Source organism: Saccostrea cucullata, unplaced genomic scaffold (genome assembly GCF_032062105.1).
Source record: "Saccostrea cucullata isolate Sc308-1 unplaced genomic scaffold, CSIRO_AGI_Scuc_v1 ctg1691, whole genome shotgun sequence".
In the NCBI taxonomy this organism is placed as follows: domain Eukaryota; kingdom Metazoa; phylum Mollusca; class Bivalvia; order Ostreida; family Ostreidae; genus Saccostrea; species Saccostrea cuccullata.
Window position 1 is genome coordinate 29,203 of NW_026918178.1, and position 13,159 is coordinate 42,361.

The following is a 13,159-nucleotide window of genomic DNA, read 5'->3' on the forward strand; positions in this document are numbered from 1 at the left end:
CAACTCTTCTTTTATAATTACTTTTATGTCTCACTGATCATTCTCAAAAATTAAACTCTTCAAAATAACATTTCGATCTTCAATAACATATACATCCCCGTCTATAAAGATAAGTTTAGTCTATCCTCCGTATACTGGATTCCTGAACTTCAAAAAAAAAACTTGCAAAAAATATTGATTTGTTTAGCAAGTGCTCCACCAAGCCCCTTTACTCCAAAGTACATGTATATCCATGAAGTGACTCAAATGAAATGTGGATTCTAAAAAAAACTCCAGAGAATCTTTTTTTCAGAATTGATAGATTGAATTGTTTTCTCTAAAGTGTCATTAATCGTTGACTCCATAGAGGATCATGGATAGATTTCATGGATATCTAATTTAAGAAGAACTTTTACTCATCAGCTGGAAAATATTATCTCCCTTTACTTTCGTAGGAAGAAAGTCTTAATAATTTCGTTTTAGTTTTTTTTAACCCTTTACATCCCAGTCAACGGCAATGAATTTGAATAACCGCATCTTAACTGATTTTAAAAACTAAATACTATATTGTGAAATTTTCAGTACAAACGAAGATACATTACTGAGTATTAAGTCCTTTTTCTTACTATTGTTAGTATTGTGAAGTAGAAACTACAGTCAATCATTACTTGAAATTATTTAATAAGTGGTGTATATTGAATAAGGATTCATAAATTCCACATTTTTTCAAAATATTTGGATTTACATATGTTTTACCCAAAATCAATGAATTTATTAAATATAACTTTACAATAAGTTACAGTCATTTCTCAATATTCATTGAATGCAACATTAAAGACAACTGCTTCTTTGATAGAATGGAAACTAGCAAATATTTTCCGCATAAAATGGTATTAAAAAGCTCTTTGATATTTATGTAGTCTTTGGTTGAGACCAGGTCTTTCGACAATCTTTTGAATATTCTACCTGTTTATTAGAACTTGCATTTTTGTTTTGTTTTCTTTTAAGGCAGAATTTCTTTAAAAATTTGTACAAGAGAGAAAGGAAAATTTCTGATTGCATTTTTCATATCGACAACGCTTATTATATTAACAATGGTTATTTTCATTTATAAGTTAAATCGATATATTCTAGTAAACATACCGGTAGTTATAAAATGCGCTAAAATTGTTATATGTTTTCCATAAGTGGATACTTTACTAATAACTTAAATTTATCTTTAACGGGAGTGGTAATGTCTGATTTTTTCATCTTCAGAGGGGAAGAATGGTCAAGAGGGAATGCTAGCCCTTTTAGGCACCTGATCCCACAACTGGTGTCTAGAGGCCTATGTTCACTTTTTCAACAAAAATATTTATGGCATTTATAACTTTCAAATATTTTTACAAATGTCAATATCAAAGTTTCATAACTTCTCAAAGCTCTCTATTTTTTTTTTTCATTGATATCTAAACTATGTCTAAATGATCATCAATAAAAGAATTAATTTTAATAGTTTGAAATCCAAAGCTTTTGAAATCAAGATTACAGAAATCTATAAGAAACATTTAGTGTACAATATCTCTGAAATTAATCTTATCTATCTTTCAAATTTGAAGCTTCGTTAAGAAAGGTTACGTTGAGAAGGGTTTTGTCTCGCTCAAAAAAGTCAGGCGATAACTTCACAGTATTGAGGAGTTTCGTTGGTTATTGAATGTCTTTGATTTTCGTTCCTCGGACGTGTTACTGGCTCTACGTATTCCGTTGCTGACCCAGTTCCTTCTAGAGGTACATCAAGCTGTGTATATACACGGTCACTTTGTCTTTGAACGTCTCCAGCGGTCACGTATCTAAAAAATAAAGGTACTTACACTTCGTTTTCAATATTTGTATTTTTCTTATTTTGAGTTTCTGTTTAAAATTTTATGGTGAACATTAGCGGTACAATTTTCGATAGTTTTTACGTGATTTAATGAGGTTCAAGACCCCCAGCGAAGAAAAGATGGTTTTTGTTTTCCTGATTTATAAAGTCTGAAAAATAAATGAAGGAAAAATTGAAATGATGAGTTCAAGGAGCAAGGAATTTAAGCATTAAAATTCCCTCTTCGTTAGTATGGGGACAACAGTTGATACAATGCCCCAAAAATTATTTACAGTTGATTTAATAGCTTGTGCGTAATTTTTCTGCAATTATTGCAAACGTTAATCCCTGCATTAACAAACAAAAAAAACTTTTACTTTTATTTATTTAGCAATATCATTTTTATAAAGTGGGTGAAGGTTCACATATAATATTGGTAAAAGAGTCTACCCCTAAAGAAATTATTTTAAGAATTTGGCTTTCAAATTGTTCTAACTAGTTAATTGTAGATAAAATGATAACTGCAATCCGTTTTCAAAACACATTAAGTAGAAAACCGTCTGAAGATGTGAATACTAGTTTATTTACATCGAAAATTTATCCGAGTTAAACTTGTAAGGAAATAATTTAAATAAAAGAAATATGTCCCTTGCGTAAATTGCAACTTTTTCCATGGATTATTCTCCAATAATTCACTTTCTTTATGATCATTTGTGCCAATTTATCAAAATTATTTTTTTTTAATTGTTTTATTTTTTGCAAATTTTATCTCTCAGATATGTTCGCAAAAAGGGAGCGTCACAACGTTTCTCCTTCGATACTACACGCCTCTTATAATTAAACTTATCTTTACTTTTGAATGAGTCGTTTCATTGAGCAGTGGTTAGAGCGTCTGCTCTGGAGTCGTGGAGTAATGAGCTGATCCTCACACTCCAAATTCTAATCCACTGCGGTACATTGAGATTAGTCCTTCGGAAGAGACTGATAAACTGAAGCTCGTGTCGCAGTAGGTGATGACACAAAAAAGGTCCCTCACTGCTTAGTGGCCCTGAGTGCTGAGTAAAGGTGCATGTTGTATAAATTTGAAGAAGGTGGTGGCATTTCCATATGAGCAAAAAATTCTCGAGGGGATGGGGGGGACCAACCAAACAAACAAACTTTTGAATAATAGCTTACTTAGGGTCACGATTGTGAGCTTTTCTCCAACCAACATAGAGCATAAAAAGCAATAGGACAAGAAGCAGGATATTAATCGTCAAACTGATAAAAAAAAAAACGACATGTTGCTCATGCAGAGACTGTCTTCCTCTTTGTTGGTTGAGATGATGTTGGTTGCTGTTGAAATGAAGGCTTAGGTGGTGTCTTCTGGTTTCTTAATATCGTAGACAAATGTGGAACTCTGTGTTGATATCTCATCTACAAAACAAAACTTTAAGATCTATATCGACTCGATATAACATAGTGAGCCTGAAATAAAACAAGGTCTAACAGATTACACCTGAATTGTCTGCGTATTCATACACATTTGTGGAGTAAAACAATTTTGACTGTGCTGTTATCAGAAATATTTTATGTACGACTTAATTGTCTATTTTGTGGAACTCTTTTGTGTTATTGTTTCCCTGTATTTCGCGGGTTTTCAACCTGCTCCTGTCCACTTGTTTTGCCATATTTTCATTATTTTTATTGATCCTGGTCAGCTCAAAATGTAAGTTTATTGATGTAAATTGTTTATCTAACAAAGATGTAATTTGCAAGATTTGTTTTTACTGGAGAAATATGAGTTTAATTGTACACAGTTTTCTATACATGTGACTTGATCTATGGCGGCCATTTTTGAACCTAATTTTGATTGATTTCTGTATATTTAATTGGTAAATCGGTAATTGTAATCATTTAAACCTAGTCTAAATTCTTTAAACTTTATTGTACAACTGAAATATGTTGAAATGGTTTTCCTTTGTATATCTTAATGTGATTTGAGATCAGTTCATATGTGCTATGTTTATACATGCATTCAGTGATTTTGTGTACATCAAGTTTTCTTGTATTTTGTAGCTTTTTACCATCGTCTTTACAAATCATCGCATCACATATCCATATCATCTACTTCATCAATAAATGATTAGAAATTTATATGTGCTGTAGTCCATGGTTAGCTCTACTGTTGATCCAACATTGACTGTATGTGCACAAAAGAGTTTAAAGAAACACGTTTTTCAATATTTATTCTTCATCTTACATCAATTATATTCTAGCAAACTTCGAGCAAATTGAACAAACTATGTTCCATTAAGGTTCAAAAATATTAAAATATGTCTAGATTAAAGATAACCAAGGATGTGAATAGGTCAATGACCCTTTAATGAAAAATATATTCTGTTGTTAAACAAGAAAATATCTTTTGCTCTATGTTTAACAACAAAACCAATGTTACATACCTAAAAACACATAAATTATCCCTTCACAACATTTCCTGACATCGTTGAATATTGCTATTGATTCGTTTTCGGTATTATTCACTGTTGTCGGGTACATTCGATCAGCAAAACAGAGACAGGATGATGTGCTTCTCTCTGAGATGTTTCTGGCCTTTGAAGTAAGAAGATATATATCACGACAACAGTTAGGACTGGAGCAACTTGCGTTCTCAAAAGCTAACATGGTTTGTCTGAAATAGAATTAAAATTGTTTCTTATACAAATCAATTATACTATTAGATCACTCAATTTTCGCGACAACTTTTTTTCACGAGAAAGACCATCTTGCTAGCCAAAGGTTTCCGATCCGATGTAGAGTAGGTATCGGATCAGAAACCCTTGGCTAGCGAAGATGGAGAAAGCATTAACACTTTGTTAGCAATAACAAATTTTTACGATTATGTTTACTTATTGAGCCTTCTTTATTTTTTAGACATTTACATTTAGTCGCTACAAAAATATGTCTCTAGCTTTTCTGTCATATTTACTTATTTTATCGCACTAGTATTAAAAAATCATTCAAGATAAGTACCTTTTCCACTGTTTTTTTTTTATTGAAACACAAAATTTCTAGATCTTGTCGGAAATGAAACTGTAATATACATAAAAAAAGACAGACAGACAAACAGACAAGCCTAAATAACCATCCCCCTTTCCGTGAAATCAGGGAACAAAAAGCAAAATAGATATGTAATGATACGATTTGGCTTAAGTGAAACTCTGTTTTGAAAATATCGATAAAATCTACCATATATGTATCTACTTTCTCATTCAAAATACTCATCAAAATAACAAAATAAAAGTTCATGAATTTAAATCAAACATATTTATTTAAATCAGTATACAATACCTGCATTCAAGACCTTTTTTTATTCTCTATAGTATTCACAGATTTCCTTTGTTTGTTTTTCTTTACTTTTTCTGAGATATCTGAAGTAAACAAAAAATACAAAGTGTAGTTTACTTCAAACACCCTACGTATATGTCGAGAGTCATCTATCTTAAACTTTTCCTGGAAAATGACATAATAATGTAGAAAGGGTTATTATTTCAAACAATTGTACAATTCATATTTTTCATCATAGAGTAGTAACACCACAAAGTAAATCACTGTGTTAAGTAGGATGCTTTAAGTAGAACTACTATTGTGGGAAGGTCTAGACACCAGATTACAATATTTATTTCATCAATGTGCAGGAAACGTTACTTAAAAGACCCTTTGAAAGAAAATAAGAAGTCCCATTCCTCTCAGTTGTTGTAAACCTTCATAGACACACTGAATAATATATAATAAATTTCCTCATATCTTTGTCCCCTCAGTTGATTTAAATAATTAGAATTTATTAGGATTTAGCTCATTTAAGTTAAATCGATTAATCAAAGCTAAATAGCGTTAATGTCACTTTGGGGGTTTGTCGGGTTTTTAGCCACCCGTAGCTCATTAGCAGGGACAAGCGTGAAATGTGACGTCACGGCCACCCTGCAGTCTCCCTGCATATCCTTTTAGCATTCAGCACGTTGAAATTCACCCACCCAACCCTCCCATAAAAATGGCGTTACCTTAAAATAATAGGTTTTTCAGAGTACTTGAACTATAGGCTGTAATTATTTTCCAAGTGTCTTTTGCTGCTTCATTTCTATGTGTGTTTTTTTTTTTAGGTAAAACCCTACCATGAGAGCCAACCCTTCCGTCGCGGCTGCTGATCTCTAGAGTGAGCGGATATTCAGCTTACCAGTAGTTCTCACCTGGACTTTTCAATTAAATTCAATAATAATATAATATAATATAATATAATATAATATAATATAATAATATCCGGGTGTTCATCTGTTCCCAGGGTTCGCCTTGGAACTGTTTCCGTTTTTGTACTTGCAGTCATTATGAGTGCAGCCGTGGCCATTACCGCCAATAAACCATTATAAAAACTTGAAATATGTGTCGGTTTTCTTCTTATGTTGAACTTGATATTGCACCCTATTAAGCAAGTTTTGTCTTTAATTAATCTCCATTTTCATTTTCAATTCAATTTTGAGATACAGAGAATGACATGTTACTTATTTTGTGTTTGACGTATTGTGTTCAGTACTTTTTACTTATTATTTGTTATATGTCGATGCTCGTTTTGTTTGTAACTGTCCACCTCACACCTACACTCCTACAGTATCATACTGCTTCTTAAATTCTAAAGCGGGAAGACCGCTAATTATGTACCAAACAAATGAATTTTTTTTTATATATTTGCATTAACCTAAGTGCCGTTTCTTGTGTAATATTTCATGCAATGGCCTTGATATCGAGCGATTACGAAAGCTCAACAAGAGTTTTATTAAAACATTTTAAAACACACAAAACCGTAATTATAGGATAAGAGCTTACAACAATTCTGCATGCAATGGTTTCAGGAAATTTATGTACATGTACATTTTTTGTGATGTTTAAGCTTTCTCTTGCTGTTTTATAATGGTGTCACTCCCAACTCCAATGATAAACACTGCGTTAGGCCCGTCTTTTGTTTATGTCTCTCCCACTTTGGTCCTCGAAAAAATAGTTCACTTTTTAGATTTGGTAGAGATTGGATAAATTTTAACGGGTTGATTGTTGTTTTTGATTTTTCAAATAATTTTAAAATTGCTGTACAAATTCTCCAATGTAAATTTATGTCTTCGTAATTTAACTATATGTTTTTTTAGGTTCTTTCTCAAACAGGGATGTACAGTAATCTGAACACAAGTCCCGATGAAATCAAAATATAGCTTATAATAATCTTGACAAAGATTCTTAAACAATTAAGACAATGATTCAAATACAAAAATCAGAAACAGCTGAAAACTTGCCCCATGGCAACTTATCCCTCCACCTATATCAGTGACGGATCCAGAAATCTTAAAAAAGGGGGATCGATCAGTTTTGGATCGGAGTAGGGAGCCACACCACACCCAAAAAACATTTATTAAATTGTGTGTGTATTTTGGACACAAAAGGGGCATTTTGAGTCCTCTGGTCCTCCTCTGAATCCAATGGATATATTATGAGTTTTATGCTTGCTCCCAATTCGTAAATTTGTCCATGGACTTTTTAGCCTAAATACTGGTGTTTGTTTGTTTAAATTTCATTCCAGGAGACAAAACATTTAAAGATATCAACTTACTTTACAGGGGTAATTAGAGGAATTAAGTTTTAATTTTTTTTATAAATGCTATTATCTCTCACAGATCAATCTAAAAAAAAATATGAACTCTTATATTAGACAAATTGGACATTACCCCTCCCGTTTATAAAATAAAGTAATTAGTAGTCGCCCCGTGGCGCAGTGGATAGAGCGTATTTAGAATAAAGGTAAAATTTGTGAGAGTGCAAGGATGTGTCAATCAAACCCATCCAAAAATTAAAAGTTTCAATAACTTTAAGATGAAACAAAATTTTTAATATACTAGTACTTTTATGCGATATGCTTTTTAAGTATATAAGTCATGATATTATACAGAAAATATTAACTTGAACAATGGTTATTTTCATTTATATGTTAAATCAATATATTCTAGTCAACAAAGACATAAAATGTATGAACATGACTAATTATTTGTTTGTTTGTGTGTTTAACGTCCCTCTGGAGAATTTTTCACTAATATGGAGACTCCACCACATATATATAGAGAGCTGTAAATTTTGTCCTATACTCGGAATTTAGGGCCATCGATTAGGGGAGATCTTTTTCGTCCCAGCACCAACTGCGACACGGGACCTCGGTTTATACGGTCTCATCCGAAGGACCGGTCTCCACGTCCCACAGTGAAATTCGAACCGGCGACGTAAGGATCAACTCCTTACTTCGCAACTTTAGAGCAGACGCTCTATCCACTCTATCCACGGGGGCGACTACTAATTACTTTATTTTATCATAAACGGGAAGGATGATGTCTAATTTTTCCTCTTCACAATGGAAAACATTGTCAAGTGCGAATGTTAGCTCTTTTATGGCACCTGATACCACATTCGGTGTGTCCAAAGGCCTATGTTTACCCCCCCCCCCCCCCCCCCCCCCCCCCGATTACACTTTTATTGACAAACATATTTATGGCATTATTGTGGCAATGCACTCTGAAAAAATTACGCACTTTGAAAAAAAATTTTCAAAGTGCGTTAAAATTGGGACAAAATCAACGCACTTTGAAATTTTATTTCAAAGTGCGTTAAGAGTGTACATATGCATTTTTTACCACGGGGAATTTTACGCATTTGAAAAAATATGCATAAAACAAAAAATTCTAGGCTTATATGTAAGTGATTGAGAAAATTAATTTGTAATAATTATATTTTTCGAAAAACTTTTGAATTTACATGTACTCATGTAACATCATAGAGAACAAGGAGAATTAGAGGGTCTCTCAGCTTAACTCTTTTTTTCTTATACATTGTACAAAGCCGTCGGTAGCAAATTGAAAGTGAGCCCCTTCCCCAAGGTAAGCCCAATTTTCAATGCCTATAATATGTATATCTTTGCAAGACATTTGAGTGTCCAATACCCCCTTCCGGTACCGATGCCTATGTTACACCCACATATATGTATTTGCATAACAAATATGACGTTGAAAACTTTCAATAAATTTTAGTTTACATAAAATCAAGCAAACTGGAAAAAATAATTACAGTAAAACATTTAAGAGAGAAAAGAATTTTCAAAGAATAGAAAAATCAAAATCGCTTACTTTCACATCCTGAAGTGACCGCATCACCGAAAAGTTATCAAAGGAATCAATAATTCATCATACCAAAGATTCGAAAGAATATTGACCAAGCACATTTTTTAAAAGTGCGTTAATATGGTCGATATTAACGCACTTTGAAAAGAAATATTATTTTTTCAAAGTGCGTTAATTTGGTCCCAAATTTAACGCACTTGGAAAATATTTTTCAAAGTGCGTAATTTTTCAAAGTGCATTGTAACATGGCACTTATAACTGTCAAATATTTTTATAATTGTTAAATTAAAAGTTTAATAAAATGTTACCTATTTTAATGGCCTAGATTTATATTAATATATTAAATACGAGGGCTGTTCAATAAATAATGTCCTGAACTCTATGACATACAACACCGATATCATATGCCATTAAGCTTGACTGTCTCTTATGATTGAATCTTTAATGAATTGATTTCAATTTATGTGACCACTTTTCATGTCATATTTTCATTGTGAGAAACTGGAAAACAAGTGCCAGGTAAATTTAGATGATAGCTCACTTGGTTTCTGACTACTTCCCATGTAAAACTGCGTTAGTGTCCACTTCCCATCTCATATTTTCATTGCGAAAAAATGCCAAACAAAGGCTATTAAAGAACTGTATCAAAAAGAATGGTAAAGAATCAGTAAACTAGAGTGAAATTAAACTTTTCATTTAAGCTGCTGTGAAACTTGATAAGAATCCAGAAAGAATATTAACTGAAATTTGAGAAATTAACAGCAACCAATGCCTGTTTTATAGACACATGAGCAGGTGCATTTCAATGAACAAAAATGATGTAGTGGGCATCAAAAATGGGCACCGTCTCTGGAGACAAGGACTTACAAGAAGCAATTTCTGTTTGCAAAAATTCAACAAATTATCACTTATGATGTTTGATTAACTTTAAAACACATAGCAAAAATAGGAATCAATTTGGGGTAGTTCACACTATTTTAAAGAAACATTTGACACTAAAACGCTATGTAATCACTGGTCACTCTATGTTTTAAAAAATGAATGAAAAAGACATCGTGTAAGAATATCTAAACAATTACCGGGTATTTTAAAAAATCAGAAATTGTAGTTATACACGTTTGTCTGAAATTCAAACAGATAATGAAAGTTGAATTTATTGCTTTATTACCCTCAAAACATTTTTACAGTAAGATGCACTTGACTAAAACAGCCTGAGGTCTGAAAAGAGCAAAGAATTAGAGGAGGACAAAGACAATTTTATATGCTTTTTAAAAAAAAATTAATGGTCTTGTCCAAACCCACACGCCATAAACAGTAAAGGAGTTTTGGGGATAAACAGAAAGGTAATATTTTGTCACACAATAATATTCACCAGATTGGTCACCCTTTGACTTGGTTCATTTTGCAAACTTGAAAAAACATCTTTCAGAAAGAGGGAACAATTCCAGAAAATCACAGGATCTGCCATTATCCAGTATCCGAGGGCCATACTCAAAAATGAGTTATAAAAACAATCAGAAATTGGATAGTAATGTTACGGACATGTTTTAATTCAAAGAGAATAATTAAGACTAAATTATTGAAAAGCGTCTTTTGCTTCTTTCCGAGCACCGAGGACATTATTTATTGAACAGCTCTCGTATGTCTAAATGATGATCAATAGAAGACTTATAATACCGTATAAGTGGAAATTTTAGCGAGACGCAAATTTAGCGATTTGTCCTTAAAATCTGGTAATTTATTTTTAGCGAGATGTTAATTTAGCGATTTCAAAATGCACATTAAAGTAGCCATTAGAAATAAAACGCAATTAATTTTTAGCGATATCTAATTTTAGCGATCTCGGCACCCTCGCTAAAAATGCCAAAATTAAATCCTCGCTAAAAATTCTATTTATACGGAAGTTTAAAATACAAACCATTTGAAAACAAGACAACAGAAATTTATTAGAAACATTTAGTGTACAATGTCTCTGCAGTTAATCTTATCTATCAAATTTGAAGCTTCGTTAAGAAAGGTTTCGTTGAAAAGGGTTTCTTCTCGCTGAAAAAAGTCAGGTGATAACTTCACAGTATTGAGGATATTCGCTGGTTATCGAATGTCTTTGATTTTGGTTTCTCGTCGGGGTTACTGGTTCTACGTATTCAGTTACTGGATCAGTTTCTTCTAGATGCACATCTAGCTGTGCATATACACTATCACTTTGTCTTTGCACGTCTCCAGCGGTCACGTATCTATAAAATAAAGGTACTTACACTTTTCAATATTTGCGCCCCTAATTTTTCGCGTTACTGCTTCAATAATATGGTGCACATTAGCAGTACAATTTTCTATTGTTTTAACTTTATTCTGTGAGGTCAAGACTCTGCTAAGAATGGATTTTTTTCTTTTCTTCAAAATGATGCTAACTTGCCAATTGTTAATGAATAGATAAAGCAATCCGTTTTTTATGAGACATAGAGGAAAAGAAGGTCGGTGGGTGTAAATATTGTACTGATTTAAAAAAAAAACTCAGGTGAAGTAAAAATAATTACATAAAAATCAAGGAATTCTGGCCCTTTCGTAAATTGCAACTCTTTTCATGGATTGTTCTCAAATCATTCACTCTTTCTTTATGGGTATTTGTGCCAATTTATCGAAATTCGTTTCTTTAATTGTTATGTTCGCAAATTGTATTCCTAGATCTTGTGTCATCAAATAATCTTAAAGCGCTTATACATAATTAATTGTTTGAAATAAATAAACTTCTTTTTTTCAAACTTTTAATTCTATATCCAAACTCAAATCTTCTAGATATGGGGAGAGGGGGATTTTTTCCTCAAGAAGTAAATATTTAGCTACATTAATTAGGAAAGATTTGACCAAATTGCCTCAGGTTGGGAAAGACCTTTCAATGAACATTTTCATAGTGGAGGCAAAAGATTATGTCAAAAATAAGAAAGACACCCTCCCCCTTCCCCACTTCCCATTTCCGAAAAAACACGCCTTCAATAACTGAAGTTATCTTTACTATTTGATGTTAACTTACTTAGGGCCACGAATGTGGGCTTTTCTCCGTTTGTGAGCTTTTCTCCAAGCAACTTAAAACATAGTAAGTAATAGGACAGAAAGTAGGATGTTTATCGTCAGACTGAAAAGAAAGGCCGTATTTCCAGTACAGAGGGCAGGTTCCTCTCTGTTGATTGCTGTTGAAATCAAGCCCCGAGTGGTCTCTACATCATAAATAAATGTGGGTTTCTCTGTTGGTATCTGATCTAGAAAAAAAAACCATTTTGACGTGTTATTATGAAATAAAATTTGATTCCCTCTTTTCGGTTACAGGTTAAGAAATTCAAATTAGCAACTGAGTATAAATTTCTAAGAATATTTAAAATTTTATTTTACTCATACTTTTTTTCTATATTTCATAAATCAATCAAATCAAACTTGTTCAGTTTGTATAATAAAAAGAAAATATGTTCTTACAAATGTTAGGTCCTTTAATTTACCTAAGTAAACAAACATTTCACCACCACAACACTGATCGGTGTATAACCTTGTTATTGATTGGTTTCTGTTGTAATATACGGTTGTCAAACTTAGATTCCCGCGCAAAACGGTACAGGAACTGCATTGTATGTATGTTACACTCCTGACGTCTTGTGAAGAGAGATGAATCTGGCGACAGCAGTTTGGGTAAGAGCAGGTAAAAGATTCATATCTCACCATTCTTTCTCTGCATTAAAAGTATTGATTGTTCCCATTTAATAAATCATTCACAGAAACAGGTAGAAAACACTCTCTTATGGTACCAGATCTCCTTTTTCGGTGAGACTCATCATATATATTTGCTTTGGCTGAGTATTTAAATCCTAGAAAACCTTTCTCAACAAATTAGTCTTATCTAAAATAAGTTTGACTGATTTTTGTTTGACTGCCATCTGAGAAATTTCACCCATGTTAAGACGTCTTCCTCTTCTTTGAAATGTCACAAATATAGAATTTGCTTAGGTACTGTAAGAACACTCCCAGTTTGTATTCAAAGATATATGATTCCAAGAAGATATACATGATTATAGTAAAATTAGGAAAACATATTACTCGTTTTCATGCTATGGATATAAAAGATATTTCCTTTATATCCCGTTTATTTTGTTGTAGTTGTCCAGAAAAAATAACC

At 32.4% G+C, this 13,159-nt stretch overlaps 2 long non-coding RNA genes across 2 annotated transcripts; both read right to left on the reverse strand.

The window, feature by feature from the left end:
- Nucleotides 1–1,455: 1,455 nt before the first annotated feature.
- Nucleotides 1,456–5,275, reverse strand: LOC134258756 (uncharacterized). Its single transcript, XR_009990219.1, has 4 exons — nt 5,150–5,275; nt 4,261–4,490; nt 2,996–3,235; nt 1,456–1,808 (listed from the first exon to the last, which is right to left on the reverse strand). It is a non-coding gene; the product is annotated as an uncharacterized LOC134258756 (long non-coding RNA).
- Nucleotides 5,276–10,993: 5,718 nt separating this feature from the next.
- LOC134258750 (uncharacterized) lies at nt 10,994–12,775 on the reverse strand. Its single transcript, XR_009990218.1, has 3 exons — nt 12,489–12,775; nt 12,029–12,254; nt 10,994–11,234 (listed from the first exon to the last, which is right to left on the reverse strand). It is a non-coding gene; the product is annotated as an uncharacterized LOC134258750 (long non-coding RNA).
- Nucleotides 12,776–13,159: the final 384 nt, after the last annotated feature.